General features: G+C 43.0%; 1 protein-coding gene and 1 long non-coding RNA gene across 10 annotated transcripts in view; one reads left to right on the top strand and one right to left on the bottom strand.

Annotated features, from left to right (window-relative positions):
• LOC113597618 (uncharacterized) overlaps nt 1-2928 on the bottom strand; it is a 121061-nt gene extending 118133 nt beyond the window's left edge. The window contains exon 1 of the long non-coding RNA XR_003418411.2: nt 1137-2928. This is a non-coding gene — a long non-coding RNA (uncharacterized LOC113597618). The remainder of the gene's footprint in view (nt 1-1136) is intronic.
• Nucleotides 2929-3263: 335 nt separating this feature from the next.
• The window catches only part of MBNL3 (muscleblind like splicing regulator 3), a 111274-nt gene continuing 92815 nt past the window's right edge, over nt 3264-21722 (top strand). For 4 of the 9 annotated variants that reach the window (XM_053201699.1, XM_027054269.2, XM_027054264.2 and 1 more), the window contains exon 1: nt 4036-4500. The gene's annotated coding sequence lies outside the window, so the exon portion shown is untranslated. Of the gene's footprint in view, nt 3558-4034; nt 4501-21722 lie in introns of those variants that run through there. The other 5 variants (XM_027054265.2, XM_027054268.2, XM_027054270.2 and 2 more) reach the window with 5 other exon arrangements.

Here is a 21722-nt window from a genome sequence, read left to right as displayed (position 1 = left end):
TCAAAGGCTTGCAGAAAAATTGTTTTGTAAATGCATCAGGCCCAGATGTGTTTTGGAGGATATGACTCTTTAATATTTTTCCTGTTTTCTTCTCGGGTTATTAGAACATGTCCAGATCATTCTGACAACTGTGCCCAAGTGAAAGAAAAATGTGAATTTCAAGAATTTTCTTTACAACCTGAGAATTGTTGATCCATTTATTATCAAGCTCGAAATTATTTTGGCATGCAATTAGTTATTACGTTGTCTTCTCTCTTCTTCTGTCAGAAATACAGTCTGCATCATTTTGCAAAGAGTTTACCTTAGAAGCCAACATTTCTTTGATCGTCTAAACCTTTTTAACAACCCAATTCTGCTTTCCCCTTCCCCCATTTATTAGTCAGAACCTTTTCATGAATCTCAGACTCCCAATCCCCAACTCTGAATGAAAAAGGCTCTTCAGAGATGGATGAATAATCAATGTCTTGTAGCTATTCAACCACCCTTAAATGGCCAGAGGCTTCTGTATGGAATGACCACAAATGCCATGTGGGGCTTCAGCCTGTGAAGCCATAGCAAGAACACAACAGCAGCAAATAGTACTTACTATTTGCTAATAGTGCGAGGCTGGTGAGAATAATTCTACAGGTTCAAAAGAAAAGGGAGTTCTTTTACCTTTTGTGCACAGCATGACCCTGCCTGTATCCACTGACAATCTTTCGAAGAGGATAATAAATGAGTTATATGCCTTGATGGGAGTAAAAGTAGAATTTTGATAGAATACATTGAGAGTTTTCAAGAACCCCACCTGTCCGGCATCTTTAAAAACACAGCAACATCCGTAGGGTTGTGGATTATAATAATCCTTCTGTTACTAAACCATTACATAACTTTTAGAGTTCTTTCCTGCCTCAAAGTTAATTATATTTATTGGAAGAATATGTCACTTGAGAGGCTGCTACATCCTTAGCTAGACTTTTAGCCTTCCATCTGTCTGTGTAAATGCCCATTACTTAATGCTCAAGCATGAAGACACAGTGAGAGCACGAGAGCATGTGCCCTGAGTGTATTTAAATGTTTGCTTTGCACACCTCTGTTTGGCTGGGGGCAGAGGGACAGGACGGAAAATGTAAATACAGGCATTGTGAGGTACTTACCTTTGAAGATCCCTCAGGAGTAGTGGTTCTGAGACTCGCCCAGAATGCGAGGGGGAACAAGTGTAAGAAGTCAGAGACAATAATGTATATACATTAAGAAGTCATCTTGTGGATCAGTCAGTGTGCAACTCCATTTTTCCTCGGTCGTGCCCCCAATCATGCCTCAGGGGAAGAAAAGAAAAGAAAATGTTGGTTAGCTCTAAGTACTAAAGTGGAAAGTAATTCCAAGGTAAGTCTACCCTAAAGAGCAAACAAGCCCTTTTAAAATGCTGAGGGGACGGGACAGCAATTTCCACTCTTTGAAAACACTCCCCAGTGACCTGGTGGCAGGGAAGTTTGCCTGGCTTCATTTGTGGAGGCTGTACCATCTTGGATAAAAGGGGGACAGGTTATTAGGCTAAAATTTGTTTATAAGGCTATTTTCCTCTCCCATGTGGACATTTGCGATTTTCTCTGATCACAAATCTCAAGCCAAAGAATATGTTGAAGCTATGCAAATTGACCAATTTATGACCTTACATTCATAAGAAAACAATTATTTCACCAATGCAATGACAATAAAAAGGAGCCAGTTTGTGTGGGATTAGGGAAACCTGGAGTGCCTCATAGGAGATGTGGTTTGCAATGGTGGACAGAGGTAAAAGCAGTGGTGTTGACCCATGTTTAGCATAAAGACTCCTTTGTTGACTCACCGTGATAAAAGTTCCTCATTTGTTAGATCATTGGGTATAAAGTTATATAATTCAGCCTTGCCCTTCTTTCCAGACTTCTGTGGTAGCCAACACCTCTTAATTTTAGTTGTGGTAGTTCCTGGACTGCCAAAGCCACTTCCTATATGTCAGCCAAGTTTGATTTTCAGAGCAGTGCAGGTAATTTGGCAAGCTCAAAAGGAGGTGAAGAGAGGCAGTTAGGAATTCATTTTTTTCTTGTTTCCCTTTTTTTCAAGAAACTAGCAACTCCTGCCTTCTGTTTGACTTATGCTAGGATTCTACCCATTACTGCAAAAGTATCAGATGCTGTCCCTGTACATTGTCCTGATAACTTTCACAATGCTTGCCAATTGCCTTGGTGGGGGGAGGGGGTATCTCAATTATTTAAAGGGTAGTTTTGTGCCAGTGTTCTCCTTCCAACCATTATGATCCTGCCACTATTATCTGGCATTTAACAAACAGACATTGATTTCTTGCCTAAAATCAGCTGGAGAATTCTACTTGGATCACTCCCACAGAATTAAAAAGGAGAATTAGCCTGAGATTTCACTAGGCTCCTCAACCTGTTACTTAAATGTCTCCTGCGACGTTTTTACCCTTTGTGGAGAGCATGTAGAACTCGGTACTGGGGTGAAGCAGTTCATGGCAGGAGAGCAGCCCATGAATTGCTATGAGCTTGTCACTGAGGATCTCGCATATGCGTGTGTTATCAACTACAATTGTCCTCATAAAATTAAATAAAAGCACGCGTTTATTATTGTGGGGCTCCAATTAAGGGACAGCTGGTGTTCCTATTACACTTGCATTAGATCAGAACTGGTAATTTAGCTGTCCAGATGCACGTTTTTTAATCAAAATATAAAACTGCTTTGGCTTTGCCCATTTCCCATTGACAAATATCTGGGACCCTACCTTAGGCTCCTGCCACCCTTCAAACTCCATCGAAGAAGGGGAACCATTGGCACAGATCAACATTTTCCTGTCTGAGGTTCTTAAAGGGAAATCAAGGACTGGGGCATTCACAGAAGGGACATCCCAGGAAGGCAGCTGGTGAGTTGTTTTTTTTGGGGGGGAGGGGGTTGCGTTTTGGTTTTGTTTTTCTTTTTTTTTTTTTTTTGCCTTCATTCAGCCGATATATTTATTGACTATGGTCCTTTTTGCAAGTACCTGTTTCACTTTATCCGTATCTGAAGTGACACTGAGCGTACAGCTTTGAAGCACACTGCATTTCTCATTGGCACTCCAGTTCCTGGAGCTCTAGAAACTTTGCCGCCTCCCTCCCCCCTCTCCGGGGATGTGTGCGAGCTCTGTTTGTTTTCGCTTTTGTAAAACCTGAGCGCTACGATTTGTCCCCCGTTGCCTTAATAAAGAAACTGCAGAGAGCATTTGCAGCGGGGGCTGGGCCGCCGGGTTTGGGGGGAGAGGCGCCACACCCCCTGAGAATAAAGCCCGCGCGGCGCTCTCCGAGAACCACGCACGAATGAACGGAGCACACAAAGAATACACTGGGCGACCCAACAGCGCCCTGCAGGAAGAAAGTGCCCGCACTCGGCGCGGGAGCGGGAGCGCGACTTTTGGCGCTCTTTGGGAGCGGCGGGAAGGAGGCCGAGGACAGCCACGGGTGGGCGCGGGAGCGGGGGCCGCCCGCCGTCTGACTCGCGCCCGGTCGGCAGCGGCCAGCCGGGCCTGAGAGCCGCGCGCGCCGAGCCAGGTGAGGTTGGCTGCGGCGGTGGTGCGGGGCGCGCCGCGCTTACCTGGCCGGGCGGGGCGGGGCGGGGCCGGGCGGCCGAGGGCCGTCCCGCGCTGGGGCAGTCCGCGCGCCGCTCGAGCGGCCGGCGGACTTGCGCGCGAGTTCCGTGTTGGCACCCGAAGCCCCCCGGGCCCCCGCCGTTGCCGCTGCGCGTCCCGCTGGCCGAGCGCGGGACACCGGGGGGCCCGCGGCGGCGGCGGCGGCGGGCTCGGCCGCGCCGGCGGGTGCAGGGCACGCCTTTGGCGCGGCCGGGCGGGGTTGGGGCCGGGGTTGCCATGGCAGCCGCTCGCCCGGGCGGGAGCCCCACGCCCGCCGCCGAGAGGGAGCCGGGAGCTCCGAGGTGTGCTCCGCGCGGACTGAACCAAGAGCCCGGGAGAGGGGGGAGGGAGCGGGGGGGGGGGGCGGAGAGCCCCGGCCCGGGCGCCCCCCGCCCCCCAGCGCTCCGGCCTGCACCGACCCCGGGGGTCCCCGCGCTGGGGAGAAAAGAACCCCTCGCCTCGGGGTCTGAAGTGGAGGCTCGCGGGAGCCCGGGGCGGGGGCAGGGGGGCCCGGGGAGCGCAGGGATCGTCGCCTCCGTCCGGGAGTCCCCGTGCGCGTGTGTCTCGCCTTGACATTTTACACCCCACAGCGGCGACTCGGAGGAGGGTTGCACGTCCCAGCCCTGAAGTTCTGTGGGTGGGGCGGGCTTTAATTTGCTTATATCTAATGATTTCAGGAGCCTCGCTTTAAAATGGCGGCATTCAGTACGCACCCCTGCTAGAGGCTCTCCCGGCACCGGGGCCACCTCGCGCAGCGCTGCTTTTGCTTCTGCCGCTAACAGATGGCATGTGCCGCTGCCGCTGCCCCCGCCGCTGCCGCTGAGAGCGGGACCCCTTAGCCGCTGGGTTTGCGCTAGCAGCAGAAGGTAAGGCTGGGGACGAGTTGGGGTGTGTGAGAGCGGCTGCCTTCCTAGGACGCCGACGAAATCACATGCCTTTTTTAAACTTTAGTTTTCAAATGGCAAGTAGAAGGAAAAGTAATCCTGCAACTTTGTTGCAATGTTATGGCTTTCATCTTTTCGTCTTCCTGCCCTTCCGTCTTTCTTTTTTGTTTTCTACTTTCCTCCGCCGTGGTGTTCTTCTTTGTTTTCATGTTTCTATTTGTTTGTAATTCAAACGGACTTCTTGCGTGGCGTATCATGGGCAAATGCTTTGAACAACTGATTTCCCCGTGTTCGAGCGATACCGCGAGCAGTGCCATAGCTTCCTTGCACAGCCGTGTCTTTTCCCGCTCTGGATCGACACGTTTGGCAGCTTGCTTTTACTACCGGCATCTGAAGGGCATGAGGATAGATTTTAGAAGACAGTTGAAAGGTAACCTTATTTTTAGCACTCACACAGTAAGCTGGTATGGGAAGAAAACGAAATTAAATCAAGACGAATAACGAAACTTAGCATTTAGGTGGTTCATTTGTGTAGTTTTAATATTACTGTGGTGGACCTATTGTTTTTCTGACTACTGTTCATTGATTGATATATATAGATACAACAGTGAGGGTGAGTTTACTGTATTGATGTAATTAAGGTAGTGTGTTTTAAAGGAGTTCCTTTTTCCTAGATGTTCCTAAATTGTTTAATTGGCCATGGATCCCTACATATGGAATAAAGCCCATGATTATTAGCTGCTAGCCTATCTCTACACATGCATTCACCTCACGGGAAAGCATCAATTAAAACAAAATTATTGCAAGATTTAATTTTGAAATGCCTGCTAATTTTTCACTACGTTGACTCCCCGGTTTAATCAATAAGTCTGGGTGGTTACTGATATAATGGTTGGAAAGTGGACTGTGGAAATAGCAGTACAAGTGACCAAGTGACTGGAAATCCTTAATACAATTCATCCAAGGTTGTTTTTTTCCCCCCCTCTGAGAAAAGGCATGTTGACAATGAGGCTTTACCAGAGACCTCAGATTTTTCTAATTATATTTGTATTTTCTTTTTTGCCTCTGCAAATGTTTAAATACTTTCCAAAGCTGTTTTTAAAAATTTTCCCAATACCTTTGGAGAATGCCTTCATGTTTATGGAAACTTCCCTAAACATAGTCTAAAAGGGCTTTTGCCCATAGCCAGCCGATATTATTCTGCCTCTGTCCACTTTTTACTTCTCCCCAAGCAATAACAGCTACTTGGCTGGGCAGACTCTCCTGCTATTAAATTTAGCAAGCCTCTGGGAAGGGGTGAAAAAGATTGTTTTGCACCTATTAAAAGACAGTGCAATTTTCCTGCCCAGGTGCCGTGGTGTACCTAGAAAGACAAAGCTAAACTGTTTACAGTGGAATTTGCTATATAATAAATTTTGCATCAGCTTTGCCAGATTATTTGTTGAGAGAAGTGTGTGGTGACTTCATTGCTTCACATCCGAAAGGAGACTTCCTGCAGGTAAATAGATACCTGCATTTTGCCCAGGGAAGGGGCTGGAGTGTGACCCAAAACAACTCCCGTTTTTAGAGATGGTGTACCTGGATCCCAGTTCAGCAAACTCTGCCTCCTGGTGTGCTGCCTTGTTGCTGAATGACTTTGGACCAAATGAATCCTTAAAAGAAAGAAAGAAAGAAAGAAAGAAAGAAAGAAAGAAGGAAAGAAGGAAAGAAGGAAAGAAGGAAAGAAGGAAGGAAAGAAAGAAGGAAGGAAGGAAGGAAGGAAGGAAGGAAGGAAAGAAAGAAAGAAAGAAAGAAAGAAAGAAAGAAAGAAAGAAAGAAAGAAAGAAAGAAAGAAAAAAAAAGTGAAAAAACAAAACCTTAGGGCCAGAGTAGTCAAGCTAAATGAGTGTCAGAGACGTTACGGGGAAATTTTGCCAGCGAACATTCTGCAGCATTATGTAGTGGTGAGATTAGAGACCTTATGTGAAAACATCAGTGAAGGAGTTTGCCAGGAAAAAAAAAAAATATTTTGAGAGAGAGTTGATCTGGTGCTAGGCTGGAGGTGGTGACTGCATGGTTTGCTCTACTTCTAAGAACTACTTCATTTCTGTAATTTCCTTTGCTGCTTTAAGCACTCCCAACGATTCCCAGGACTATTATAAAGTACCTTTTTTTCCCTTAACTGTCCACTCCAGGCATTGTCACTACAGCTGCTTTTTAAGGGGAATAAAACCTATGATTATCAGCTGGTATCCAAAATATCTTTGGTATTCTCTTGCACCCACCCTTTACCTAAGCAGTACTTTGCACAACGTAGATACTTCAGAAATATTGAATCAAAAAGAAAAGCGAGTAATCTGTAAACTCACAAAGGAGCAGATTCCGTGCACAGCTTTTATTGAAACAGTCCATTTTTTGTGTACTTGCAAGAACGTAACAAGTTCAAGTGGATGAGCATGTGCACTTTCCTACTTGTCTGCATTCGATTTGCTTCTCACTCTGTACCTCTAGACACTGGTGTAATTCATTTTCCTGACCAGTAGGTGTATCGTTATCCACCCAGCTCTACAATATGAAAAAGTAACCACAGCAACTTGGGGGTGGGGCGGGGGGGGGGGGGGAGGAAGGTTTTGTCTTTTGAGGTTGTACTGTAGTGCACGTGCTGGACCAGTGACGGTCTCTTGGCCTCTGTGCAGATGCTGACAATATAGTTTGAGGTACAATTTTGTTCTCTCCCCAGCTGTCTTTAGATGTGAGAAGGAGGTGAGAGGAGGAAGGGGGTGAGAAGCCCTCCAGTGATGAAGATTTTCATTCCTAAAATTGTACATTTCTCCTCCTTCTAGCCTGCAGTAGATTCAGGAAGGGGGCAGGATGTTTCCGTTTGGAAATAACTCATGTTGTCTGATAGGATGACAAACAGGGATTGGGGCACGGCAGATAAGAATAAGATACAGTACATGTTTGACAAGTAATATGATCCCATCATTAAAGGTAGATAAAAGTCACTGCCATGTTAAAACTATCAAGTGTCTGAGAGAGCACGAGGCCACACTCACCTTTGGTTGTTCAGTTTCCTTCCATGCTGTTGAGTTTTTTTAAACAGTGTCTCGCAGGCTGAACCGACGGATCCCCCCACCACCCAGTTCTCAATGTATGTGATGTCAGAAAACAGAAATCAGAACTGGTGTTTCTTTGTGGGCTATTTCTGCCTCTCCTTCGGTGTGATACAGTTGTTACTTCAAAAATAGAAATGAATTTGTACCTCAGGTAAAATGAGGTGGGATTTTTTTTTTTTTCTCTCTAGGAGAATAAACCGTGTTTGGGAGCAAGTAGTTTAATTTTAATTACCAACCAAACAACGAACAAACACGAATTATGACCAAAACAGAAAGCAATTACATCTGTATTCATGTGGGCTTTCAGATCTTAAGGAAACCAGATGGTTCTGAGGCATCTTGCTCTTCCTGAATGGTTATATATTGCCTCAAGACAGCCACATGACGGTGTTGGAAAGACAACTTTGAGAATTAGGAGAAATAAGGTATCAATTACATTATCAGGTGTTAATGACATCCATGTGACCTGCAAGGGATCAGATGGATTTTTTTTTTCAGATCATTCTAGTAAAAACACAGGATCAATCCATCATTTATTTCAACTTTGTATCAAATGTATTTTTAAAAGATTGGCGGGAAGCATCATACAATCTGGGAAGAGGAACCTTATTTTCATGTGAGAAATAAACGTATTCCCAAGCTGTCTGGGTACATCGACACGAGCCTACGAGTGCACGCGTGCATAAATGAGTTGTCATTTTCGAGCAATTTATACAGCTATGCATTGATTTCTGCCTGGAAGATTATGGGAAAATACCTATTCAATTCCAGGCAGTTAACTTTCAGAAAAAGGATACTCAAGAGGAAGGAAGAATGAAAGGAAGCGTGATTTAAATGCATGCGTGCATGCGTGCGTGCGTATGTGGTGTACGTATGTACGTGAATGTAAGACACATATATATCCACATGTAGATTCCCGTGCATACGTATACAACACACATACAGATTCGCCCTCTGTATGTGTATGATGCTTTTCAAGAAACTCAAGCATAGTCATCCCAGAACTCTATAACAGCCGTGAGAACAAAGTGGTAAGGGTAAGAAAGGAGCCTGGTTAGAGATTTAGGAATCAATTAGGCACGCTTGTTAAATACGAGGTGCACTCTCAAGGCCCACTTCCATCAGTGCTGAGTTGGCTTATGAGTAGGAGTGATTTGTTTTCAGTTTTAGGCAGGAGTTTGTTTTATGCCTGCACAGTGGGTGAACTCAAAGGGCTTTTCCAATTGAGAAAAGCAGTCTGCACAGAAATGCAGGGGCTTGGCACTAGAAACTTCCGACAGGCTATTTGATCTCCAGCGGCCATGGGAGCGTTGTAGCGACTGGCCGTTAGCTGGCTCTTCTTTTCCATTTTGGATCACTCAGATTGCCTCAAACCCATCCCCATCGAATTCTTTGAATCCTGAGCTTCTTGGCATTCCCTGCAATTGGTGTGGAAGTTTGAGAACTGTTTCTTCGGGTTTCTTCAAGTTTCCCTGAATGTACAGGTCACTCGTTAGGCAGGTTGCTGGGTCTCCTTACCTCATAGCCTCAGTGCCTGGCACATAGTAGGTTCTCAGGAAAAGCGTGTTGAACACACAGAAGCGTAGATTAGTCTGCCTTTTTCGTATATCTTATGAGCATCTTTCCCATGATTTCAGGTAGCACTATCTCTATCTTTACTGTCCAAACAAATCAGTGACCACAACAACCACAGACTGAAGCCTGGGTTGAATGTGCAGTAGCAACTCTAACAGGTTCAGGGAAGAGCAAGCAGCAGCGGCAGCCTTTGGGCTGAGTCCTCAAGGAGTGGCCTGCAAGCCAGCTGGTAATCTGCCACCTGTAGTTGCATTTGCCGTATCTCCCTCCCATCCCAGGGAAATGAGTCTTCAACAAGAAGTTATGTAGAAGTAGTTTTCAAACCATTGCACCAGAATTAAAAAAAAAAAAAAAAAAGGAACAAAATGGGACTTGGATGCCTCATGCCATGTGTAGTTAGTTTATAAAGTGATGAGGTCACAGACACAAACCAAAAGGACACTGAGAGCGGTCTCATTTTCAGTTAAGCACTGATTGCCTATTTGGAGGTTGAATTTGCATAGGTTTTTATTTACCAGGATACAGGTATGAATGGCAGCTCTTTTTACTGTATCCAGAAAGCAAAGTCCACACGGTCGAAGAGACACGAGCTGCCGTTTCACATCTATCACAATCATCTTTTGTGCCCGCGGGACCATCGGTCTTTAAGTACAGCCTTTGCTGTCTCCCCTGATGTGGGAATATGAAGAGACCAAGCAAGGCGGTAGGTTTTTTTGGGGGGGTGGGGGGATAAGTGGCCTGTTAGCAAACAACAAAACAAAACAAAACACGAGCAAAACAACCAGAGAGCTCGTATTTCACCTTTTGTTTTGCAGACTTCCACCTTCAGGAGGGAAAACAAAACCATGCAAAACACAAGCACTGTGTATATATTAGCTTGGGCATATACCCCTCAGTCTAATTTCTATTTTGTGCTTTACAAACTGAGAAAAATGAGATTGTCACATGTTATTAAGGTAGCTGCTTTATTATGATTGGACTCATGTACTGTGTAGCACTTTTCCTGAGACGTTGAAAAAATGTACAGGGACACATTCAACAGGATCCATGGCACAGTGGAGACCACATTTCCCCTCCGTGCCCGTGTGGAGGTTGTGCTCGTACTCCAAAAAGTTCGCGTTCGAGAAATGGTCCAGTTGTGGGTGCTCTTTTGTTAAAGGGTGCATTGACATTTCCCAAAATTCTTGCTGTCTGTGATGGATGAGGATCCCAAAGAAGAGGAGTGTATTCTTTTCAGAAGTGATTTGGACAAAAATTTAAACTCTTAACTCATTTGTGTCAGCATTTTTTCCTAAGCAATTGGAGAGCATGAAGAAAGACATTATTTCACCCAGAAGGATGAAGCGAAAAATAGGACCCATTATAGGGTCCCATTTTCTCGCTAAGGGCTTCAAACGACAGAAAACAGGAGAGGGAAGGACCGGGGTACCACGTAACCCAATCTGTCTCATGAATGCCTGTGGCAGTGGTCTCAGCTGCAGTCAGGGGCCACGTCACTAAGCGCTCTGCCAGCTTTCTGAAGCCAGGGTCTGGGCTCTGACTGACAGGCACCCCAAGAGCAGGCCTGTTTGAGAAAGACTTAAGGTTTTGGCGGAACTTTTGACTGGGCAACTCGCTGCCTTGCTGCCACGTATAAATCCTCCCTCTCAGAGAGAGAAACCTGGTTTTACTGGGGGACCCATTTGTACATACTGAGAGCTTCAACGTACTGATCATAGAAGGGCAGGATGCTTTTACTCTCTCACTAAAACTCCCCGTCCAAAGCTCCTTTGAATTGAGAAGTTGACAGGCTGGAACAATGTGGCATAGGTCTTGGCATGTCACATTGCTGGAAAAAGACAGGAATACCTCCACGTGTTGCAAAGAGTGTGATAATGGTAATACTAATAAAAGGACCTGAAAAACGATTCCCTTAGAAAGCTCTCATCCGTGCACACGCTTTGAAGTCCCGTCATGGGATGGTGAGAGAGAGGCGGGGGAGAGAGAAACCAACTCTAAGTAAAGTGAGTCCCTCTCCTCTGGAAGGTTGTAGTCTGTCTTTCTCCCTTTACTAATGAACTTGCTATTCTGAAAATTGATCCTAAATGAACAGGAAACAACAAGGCTGTCTAATATCTGGCTCTAAAGGCTTATTTGACTAATGTGGCCCATTCCTGTAGGCATGAAAATGAACACATTCAAGTGACTGGTTGTGTGGCCCGTACTAAGTAAAAAAAAAAAAATGTTTTTGGTAAAAGTCACATTTTTCACTTTCAGGCCTCCTTGTTGCCTCCCTTCTTTCTATTCCCCAAAGAAATTTCCGTATTTTTAGCCATCCGAGACAACAGTTCAGACAGAGGCACCCAGGAACGGTGACAAGCAGTGACAGGAAATGCCGCTTGTGCTGGTCTCCTTCATAACTTAGTGAGACCACAGCTGGCTGATTTGCTCTTAACTTCCTGTTTGGGGGCTGTTTGGGTCAAAAGTAGCAGTGTTTTCCATATAGAAATTTTCTTTTGCTTTATTCTGTAAGGCCACAATAAATCTGTCACTGGACTGCATGTTTTGTATATTTTATGGACTGTATCATGTGGTTTGAGTTTAATTTGGAAGGCTGTACTTTTACATAATCAGGAGTCCCCCACACACACGCACGTGCAGCTTGAGGGTCTGGGATTGCACTGGCCTTCGAAAGTTTATAGCTCTATTTACACAATAGTGATTTCTGAGGAGGGCATTTCCTGCCAGTTAATGACTGGTTGGAAAGGCCAAAAGTCCAAAGCCAGGAGGAGAGGACCATTCATTAAATGCCACGAAGGGACCAGGGCCCTTTTATCACGAGGCGGTGAGGAGAAAGTGAAACCACATTCTGCCTTTTGAAGAACCCGGAGCTGCATATGGATGTGCTGCCTCGTGGGATGGAAAACGGAGCTTCTTTCCCTGAGAGGAGCTGACCGACCTGCCCATAGGTTGCCCAATCAAGACTCCGCTGGGTAGGGCATTTCCTTTCGGCTGATGACCCAGCAGAGAAGGGACAAATAAAGATGATGGCCCCGAACTTGCCAGGTAGTAACTGTGGGAAAATGCTCCGCTTGCAGGTGTTAACAGCTATCTTAAAAACCTTTAAGGTCACATGATTGGCTTTCCTCATTGGTTGAATAACTGGCCATTGCTAAAGTGGACAAGAACTTAGGGATGGAAAGAATGATCTCTTTCCCAGGCCAGTTTCACAGGACACCAGTATCCCATTTTGATTCCGTAGTATAATGAAGGTAAATAAGGTACAGGAGTACTTTGCCTTGCATGGAAGTACCTTTGAGGGCTGTAATATTAACCATTTAACCTAAGACATTCCCAGGAAACAGTTTTGTCCCCAGTATAATTCTTGCATGCTGTAAAGCAGCTGAGGTGTGAACAGTTTGGCATTGATTTAGAGCAAAAACAGGGTAAGACTGAGATTAGGTTCACATCCAGGAATTCCTGACTTCCCGGCCTGTCCTTCACTCCCGTAGCTTCCTAAGCCTTCGATTTGCCAAAATGTTCGATGTTCATGAAAGATAAACATCTCTTCTGAATTCTTTAATAGATACCACCCCCCACTTCAGAACTTAGCTTGATCCTTTACCTTGAAATGTTAATTTCTTTCAAATACGGGCAATCATTATAGGCCAGACACCTGGGTTTCTTCATGGGATTGAGTAATCTGTCACATGCACGATAAACCAAATATTAAGTTTCATTTTTGGGTCTGGCAAATGTCATTATACGCTTTTTAAAATATTCAGTAATCCAAGGATTTCTGGTCCTTACCAGCTCAGAAAAGAGTTTTCTGAAGTTTAAAACACTCTACAAATGAACTGTATACCCATTACCATTGTTATTATTAGATGATACCATTAGAAGATACTATCAGCACGTTTATAAACAGTGACTGCATGAACTAAAAAATAAGCTTGTTTAAAACATGAGTTTATTTTTTGAACATTCTTGAGTTTGAAAGTGAAAATACACTACAATTTTGCTAGCTCACGTTAAAGACCATATTCTGATTTACAAAACATTTTGGACTAAGAACAGACAAGATTTTTCTAAGCAGTTTATTGGCCTGAATATTAACACTCATTTGTAATTAACAACACAGCTGCATTTAAATAATGATCCCGAAACGTTAGAAGTATCTTGGGTATGTAACCCCTTCCATCTTGACATTATTATTTTAACAGAATCTTTCCTTATAGGTTACTCAAAAACATATTTCAAGCTGGCTCAGGCTTAGTTACCACAGTCTGTACTAATGGCATGAAAATTAATGAGGATTTACCCTACTGCATACGGATCCAACAACATTACCTTGTACGAGAAAAGTCTATTCATTTTATCGTTGTAGTTTTTAAGTGGTGGGCAACAGCTTATTAGTGCATAATGAAATTCATTAGTAGGTTGTGACTAACATTTTCTTTAAAACAAAATTGAATACAATTGTAAGAAAATGTCAGAATATATCATGTAGTAACGTTGGCTATTTTGGGTGAGACTTTTTCAGATCCATACACATAGGTACTTAGGATATGAAATGTGTTTCTTACTATTTGTTGCTGTCAAAAAGTTTTAAAAGTCAGTGTTTTAGTGGATGTTCTTTCAAACTGGATCAGAAATGTTTTGTCCTCTGTTTTTGAGGGGAAGGTGGTCGAGGGATACTGGGGGCTAGGGTGCTGATATACTGAGCGATGTTAGTTAAGTACCTTGAGAGTTATGTGTCTGTTTTTCAAACTGAGAAGTGAGATGTATTGCTCTTGGAATGCTATAAGGTTTAGTGTCTATGGTATTTTGTAATCCTGAGGAGATACACTTTGTGCAAGTGTTATGTATTTACCAAGTGGTATTGCTAAAACATGAGACACAGAAAAGAGTGCTCGCTGGGAACAGAAGCCAAAAAAGGACGTCTTAGGGGGGAGAAAAAAACCCACTAAAGATCTTGAGATACATGGGCCTGAGTTGCCCTTAGCAGCAAAAGAATTGTTTAAAAAAATTTTTAATGTAGGAAAAAGCCCACCTTATTTTAGGATGAGTTAAATGTAAGTTAAAAGAGTTAACAAAATTGCTTCTGGTTTTTACAAATCAAAAATGGTCACATCCAGAGAGAATATGTTTGCAAGAAAAAAAGCTGATTTTGAAACAAATATAAATGTGCACATTTACCATACATTGGAAGAAAACCTGAGCGTGGCTGTGTTTTCTGAAGTGAACAAAGGCACACGTTAAATTAGTTTAAAAATTGTGGATGGGAGGCAGAAGCCAAGCATCTGTTAAATACACGTAGGATATTGATGCGAATGGTTATACAAATAGAGAAGACAATAGCCACATAGGCTTTCTCTTTATTATTTTGTACTAACGAGAATTGAGCCCGGTAGAAGAAAAGAAAAAAGATTTAGTCACACAAAGTACTGAGTGTGATCTATTTAGGAGATTGGAAACACCCTTAGAAGCTTGCACAATTTCTGCATATTCCTTTGACTTCACTAATTGTTAGAGGGGAGGAAAATACTGCTTTCTGGGGCACTTTGCATCTCCATCCAGTTGGATCATAAGGATCTTGTCTTTGTCCCCCTCCCACCCCCGCCGCCCCAATTCCTTGCCAGTGTGATTAAATCTCACTGCTGCTTTCTCAACTCGGAGAATTTGAAATGAAATTAGGCTTTTCATCATAGACATTTAAATGTTAAACTCTGAAAAGAAAATATAATCTCAGCTCTAATGAGTTGGTAACTAAGTTCTATCACAAATGAGTTCTCATCTCCCTCTTCAGATAAGCCATATTTAAAACTTAAGAATAGAAAAAGACTTACACGGCTAACAGTTGTGTAATTAGCAATCAATTTATGAAATGAGATGAAAAACAAATTAAGCACAATAATAAAGTGTTACTCCATCACCAAAAAAAACCCAAAAAATACCTCATTACAGACATTTCCAGATCCTGGGAGTGACAGCTTTTTAGCTATTTCTTTGCTCTGTTAAAGCTGTTTAGGAAGCACCAATATGTATGTTTTTAGGCCAGAGGATAGGTTTGCTTATAGCGTCGCTTTCACCATAAACAACATGCACAGAGCAGGAGTCATTCAGGGTTTCCAGCTGCAGCAAGCATATGGCTGGTTGTGTGTTTTAGGCAAACAAGATTAGTCACTGGTTTGGGGTATCAGCTCCTTCTTTTACTGAAGCCTTCTGGTTTTTTGGTTAGGGAACACTGGGCAAATGATTGGTGATCAGAAAAAGCTATGTAAGAAGATATGCTAAAGCCAACTAAACCCCAAGCAACCGCTCATTTCATGCGGCCTTCTACTTTTCTCAGTCTGTCGGTGAGATATTATTATCCCTCGCGGGCCACATCTGCCAAATTACACTTTAAACTTTAAGGTATACACAGAGCTCAAGACCTTCAACGGGCGAGTTCATTTTGTTGATTGTGAACAAAAGATCCCCCCAGAAGGCACTGAGACTGTGAGGGCAAAGTGTCTTCTAGAATGAGGAAGGAAGACGGAAGGGAAGAGAAACGATAGATTTGCTTGTCTTTGGCTAGGATAATCCCTTATACCATATTCCTCATCTGGGGGGAACCCTACTGGCCAAAAGAAAATTCAGACGTTGGTATTGCTGTTGGCAGAGGTTTTCCTAAGTGAGAAGTGAGGAAGACCCCTTCCTCAGAAGAATTGCAACCGTTAGCACTTTCTGGAAGCCTGCGGTGGTTAGGCGTAAGGAAAGCAAAAGCCCGGTGATGTCGGAGCTCCGGCTCGTACTGTTCCTCGTGATGGGTAACGATTCAAATGAAACAAAACCCTTTCGGAACGCGAGGTTGGTTGGTTTCTAAGTGAAAATGAGTTAGGTTTCCCAAAGCAGAGCAGACTTAGGAAATAGGAAGGCAGAAAATACAGTCAAATACAGTCAACACCCATGGCTTTCTTCTGCGTCATTAAGGCTTCCTTTCCGATTTGCTTGGTGTGAGTCGTGTGGCACAGAAGGTAACGAGGTGGGATGTCAGAGGCCTGTGACTTCCCTTGACGCTTCCTTGTGCTGGTAGGTCCAGACCGGGTGACACGGGCTCTTGGAGTTCTCGAGGGGCAGCATTTACTACCACCGCCTCCAGGAACGTCTTATACTTTTAAATCAGTCTTAATATTCCTGGGCAGGAGTTTATATCTAGGAATAAAATTTGAACCCCCACTTTCACACCCAATAAAAACGTCCTATAATAGGGTGTTTATTTAGAGTCAGCTGACATTTATCGAACAATTACTGTATGCCAGATGCTCTGCTAGGTGCTTTCATTTTGTTCTGGCAAAATTTCCTGTAACTATGAAATACAAGTGCTCTCCTTGGCACCTGAAAGTTACCAAGCTAAAAATTACACCCTCAATTCTTCACTCGCTTTTCAAGACAGCCCTACCCCCGGCACACAATAATTTCTTCTTTGTCTAGTCACGTTTCTCTTCATCATTTGAGGACCATCTCGTGTCCTGTGGCCTGCCTCTTCCATCAGCGAAGGCATTTATTTCCTTATAAGTCAAGCCAACATGAATCTCTTACTCACTTGGATAGAACAGAAAAACTGGTTTGGCTCTCTGGTCAATGGTGCTGTAGTGGGATGGGAGATACCAGAGAATGCAGAGTGAGGGGTCAGGAAAATGATGTCGAGTGAAAGAGCATGTGGAAAACCCTAGAATGAAGTTGGATTAAACTTGTCCAGAATGTAGAGAAAATAACAGAGCAAGACCTTGGGAGTCCGTCATTTACCCCTAGGAGTGGACGAGGCAGTCTAAGGAGAAGAGCAGAGGAGGACTCTCTTTGATTGAGGACTAAGAAGAGGAATGTTGGAATTTCACAAAGAAATAAGATCAAGGGAAGTAAGAGTTTTGTTGTGTTTTTAAGGTAGGAGTGTCATAGGTAATGCTCACAGACTGACAAGGACACTCAGGTGAAGCGGAATGTGATCTTTGATCCTCCTTTCACTCACCAAACGTAGAACATGAGAAGTGTGTGTAAATCACCAAATATGTACGGAGTGTCTCCCCTCCTGGCACGGCGTCTGTGGTAATATGCCCAGTAGTACTTGTGCAGTCTGAGTAAGTAAACCATGAAGAACTCTCCTCTTTATTCTTTTTGCCCTTAAGGTATAGGATTAAGCTTGTCACAAAAGAACTGGGGTAGGTTTGAACAAAACAACACCAAGATAGTGGAATTCAGCCAAAGTAATAGGTAAGATTGTTTTTCAATGGCTTTCTTTAGACACCTGTCCTTGCTACTGAATTTCTGTAAATGTGACTGACATCTTTCTATAGGTCAGGCCCCAGGCAAATGAAAGACAAGGTGAGGAAAGCTCTAAAGAATAATGAAGATGCGACTGTAACTGCCAAGGATGTACTTTTACTTTATGATGTACCTTTAGACTAGGATCCCGGGTCAGTCCTTCGTAATGTTAGAAATTTCAACACGGGCAGCACCTTCCCTGTGTTGCATGTGGCAACTTCAGTGTTTTGTAGATTTTCTGTTTTAATGTGTAACTAAAAAAATAAGCCTCGGGTCCAGATTCAGTTCCCCTTCTTGTAATCACCATCCCCATTTTCTCTTTTAGAACATATCTTATTCTTCCTTTCTCAGAAGCTGACAGTTATTGGTACAAAATATCTTGAATGCAAGCTTGTATTTAATGTCTGGGTTAATGTTGATTCTAGTCAAAGAGAAAGGCTTGTTGCTTGGAGGTTCTGAAAAATGCTTTTTATTCTAAAGAAGAAAATGATGCAAATTTGACGACATGTTGAAAAGCTTAAATATTTGAAGTTATTGTAAAGGTACTAATGATCTACACCAGCATTTCCCAGTCTGTGTTTATTTTGCCACATATTCCAGATTAAAAAAAAAGTGGGGATGGGCAGAAGGGATTCTTACGTGGAATGCCTGGGAATTGATGGTTACAATGAATACCACATTCTGAGGATTAAATTGCATTAAAGTTATATTCCCTACCCCCCCCAAAATATCTAGGCATATATATGTGATAGGACATGTATATATACATATATATAAGATTATAATTTTAGCTTTTGTTTTTTTATGCTGCATTTCAAGTTACTGAGCAAATATTACTTGTTGGTAAGAATTTAAGAATATTCCATCAACAGGAATCAAAATAGTGTCATAACATCTTCCTACCAGCAGAGTATACTGCACAAAATCAATAGTGACTTAGATTAAAAGACCCTCATCCCCAGGAAAAATGTTTGTTAAATAGATTTCTAAAATAACTGTGAAATTTTTGCTTTTAATTTCCTGTTAATGATTTCTACTTTAAATGTCTTCCTTACCATTTGAGCCTGGAGAAAATAGATATCTATAGTATCTTAAATAGAGAAGCAAACTAAATGGTTTTACATTTAAGTTATTGGGGATGTATTTTTACTTTGTTCAAGTAAAAACACCCAGCAGATCCAAACTTAAAATAATAGCATAAAGGAGCTTATTCAATCTGTGATCAACATTCTCTAACTTTTTGCTTGATAATTGGAAGGATTGCACAAGAAGGCAAGTTCATATGGTCGGTTTAAATTAAGGCTATTGTGTTGAGGGAATCAAACAGCTTTGTAATCAAAGTTGTGAACTCTGTGCCTCTCAACGAATTAATTTAGTCTGATACCTCTTCAAAAGTTTGTTCCATGTTACCAATTAACTACACCTCTTTGGTACCTCAGTTCCTCCTCCAGGGTCTGCTCTCTGGTTTATTATTATTACAGTTACTTATTGGATTCAGTAAAGAAATTGAATTTGCAAATGGATCCTTTTTGGGTTTCACTAGTATCAGTGATAACACATTCTCAGAGTCCTTTTGCACAGTGAACTCGTATTTTGTAACTGAGGTTTGCACAGTGAAGTTCAAATAACTAAAATTATTAATAATTAATATTGGAATAATTAAAATCAAAATAATGTAGAAAACTGTCAGGGGAGTCTGGTTTTGTCGGACTTACTGTCTTTGAGGGGTATTCACGTCTTCAGATGTGAATTCCATTTGATTTCTCTTGTGTTTGTTCATCATTGCAGCTCCCTCTCGTCTCAACAGGTTAGCTTCCATTTGGCCTCAGTTCCCGGTACAGCATTCATGCTCCTTAATACGCATATTGACATTCAGAGGTTCTGTAACCTCTTCTCTGGGCAAGAATTCGATTCTCCCAGTATTTGCATTGAAAACTGCAGCCTTGTATGTGTAGAACGGTTGGCAAAAAGGGGGAAGGAGGCCAATTTATCTGACTCCAGTCCACAAGCTGCATAAATTCACGTGAAAAAAAAAAAGCAAATCTACAAAAATGCATGAGCAGAAACCAGGTATCCGGGTTGTGTGTGACTTTTGCAATTGGCTTTCTACACACGTCGACCCTGGCATCCTTCCAAAGCAGTCTTTGACCAGGGGATCACTATACCTATAACTTCGGAAAATTGCTTTGGTAATAAAGTATGTCAGACATGTCTTCTTCTGGTTTGGAAAGCATATTTACAGACTACATATTTATTAGTTTATAATAGGGCATCCTAAGTGCTAAGTGCCTTCCCTCTGACACATACACACAAACACACACAGGGACAGTTTTGACTGATATTTAAACCTGAGTTCTATAGTAGAGTGCAGTTGTATTATAGATATGCAGTGGCTGTGGATCTTTTGCAATTGTACCTTTCCATGTAATATCTGGCCTAAAATCAATCGATCATACCTTTTTATTCAAATTTAATATTGATTATAACCAGTTTTTAGTACCAGAATAGGCCTAACTATAGAACAATGTACAGGACAGGACAGGACAGGACAGGAAAGGAAAGGAATGTTAAGGTCATATTAAGAAGTGATAGGAAGGGGCGCCTGGGTAGTTCAGTCGGTTAAATGTGTGACTCTTGATTTTGGCTCAGGTCATGACCTCCCAGTTCATGAGTTCAAGCCCCGAGTTGGGGTCTGTGCTAACAGTGCAGAGCTTGCTTGGGATTCTCGTCTCTCTTTCTCTCTGCCCCTCCCCCACTCATTCTCTCCCCCTCTCTCTCCCTCCCTCCCTCCCTCCCTCCCTCCCTCAAAGTGAGATAAATAAACATTTTTTAAAAAAAGAAGTGATAGGAAGAAGTAATATAATTTTGTGCTTTTTAAAAAAGCTTGTTTAAATAACCTCTACAGCCAGTGTGGGGCTCAAACACACAACCCCGAGATCAAGAGTCACATGCTCTTCCAACTGAGCCAGCCAGGTGCCCTGTACTCCTTTCTAATGGAAACAGTTACTTACTCTGTGTTAAGCACTGCGATAAGCACGTTGCACATACTCTCTCATCTAATCCTCACTGCAACCCTATGGTGTTGGTGTTATTATTTATCTCCTTTTTACAGATGGGGAACCTGAGGCTCAGAGAGATTAGTAGCATGTCTGAAGACATTCTGCTAGTAAACAGCAGCGTCAAGACTTGAACTTAACCCACTGACTCCACAGTCTGTGCTTAAAATCTCTGTGGTTATATTGTGGAAATATAAAAAAGGTTTCATTGGGAACTTGGGTTTGCTGTCTGTCTCTTTCACAATGCATTAGTGACCTAAGACTGAGTACTGGATAAAGACAGTGCTGCTGGACTGAAGTAAACATCTGGAATGTCCAAAAGCTGCAGACTTTCCAAATTCGAGAACTGTAAACTCTTAGAAGTGGAGGGGAGAAAGCATCATTCAATTTACAGTACCCTTGTGCGGGATAAGTCTGCCCTGCACACTACTGTCGGTAACAGCAACCAGACTTTTGAAAGTTATATTATGGTGAGATATACTATTATTTAATACTGGTGGTGCCTGATCCTTTTATAGGAATCTTTTGTTTAGGAGATTTTACCGTAAACTGTGCTGAATGTGTGCAGCTCTCACAGCACATTTTAAATCCCCGGTTGGTTTTTCTGGTATTTGACCTCATAAGACTTTTCTGTTTCAACTTTCCATCCCACTTGCAGTTCCGTTTTGTTCATTTCCTTTTCTTTCTTTTCCTTTCCCTTTCCTTTCCTCTTCTCTTCTCCCCTCTCCCCTCTCCCCTCTCCCCTCTCCCCTCTCCCCTCTCCCCTCTCCCCTCTCCCCTCCCCCCTCTCCCCTCTCCCCTCTCCCCCCCTCCCCTCCCCTCCCCTCCCCTCTCCTCTCCTCTCCTCTCCTCTCTTCTCCTCTCCTCCTCTCCTCTCCTCTCCTCTCTGTCTCTCTGTCTCTCTGTCTCTCTGTCTCTCTCTCTCTCTGCATTGGTTGTTCAATCAGCATACCCTTATTGAGCACACTACATGAGTCAGCCGTGTTTCTAGGTGCTGAGGATATAGCCCTGAGCAAGTATTCAAATAAGTTTTAATATTAAGGTAAGGAACCTAGACATTTTTCTATAAAGAATGTCAAAATAAGAGCTAAATTGAGGGGGTTGTTGATCTAGTTTTAAAGAGAAGCAATGAATTGAGACAGCTTCGGACTCCCACTTACTCTATCAGCTTTAAGGAGAAAGTTGATTTCTTATA

This window comes from Acinonyx jubatus, chromosome X, assembly GCF_027475565.1.
Source record: "Acinonyx jubatus isolate Ajub_Pintada_27869175 chromosome X, VMU_Ajub_asm_v1.0, whole genome shotgun sequence".
NCBI classification, from domain to species: domain Eukaryota; kingdom Metazoa; phylum Chordata; class Mammalia; order Carnivora; family Felidae; genus Acinonyx; species Acinonyx jubatus.
The sequence above is the reverse complement of the archived record's forward strand: the minus strand, read 5'-3'. Positions and strand labels throughout refer to the sequence as shown.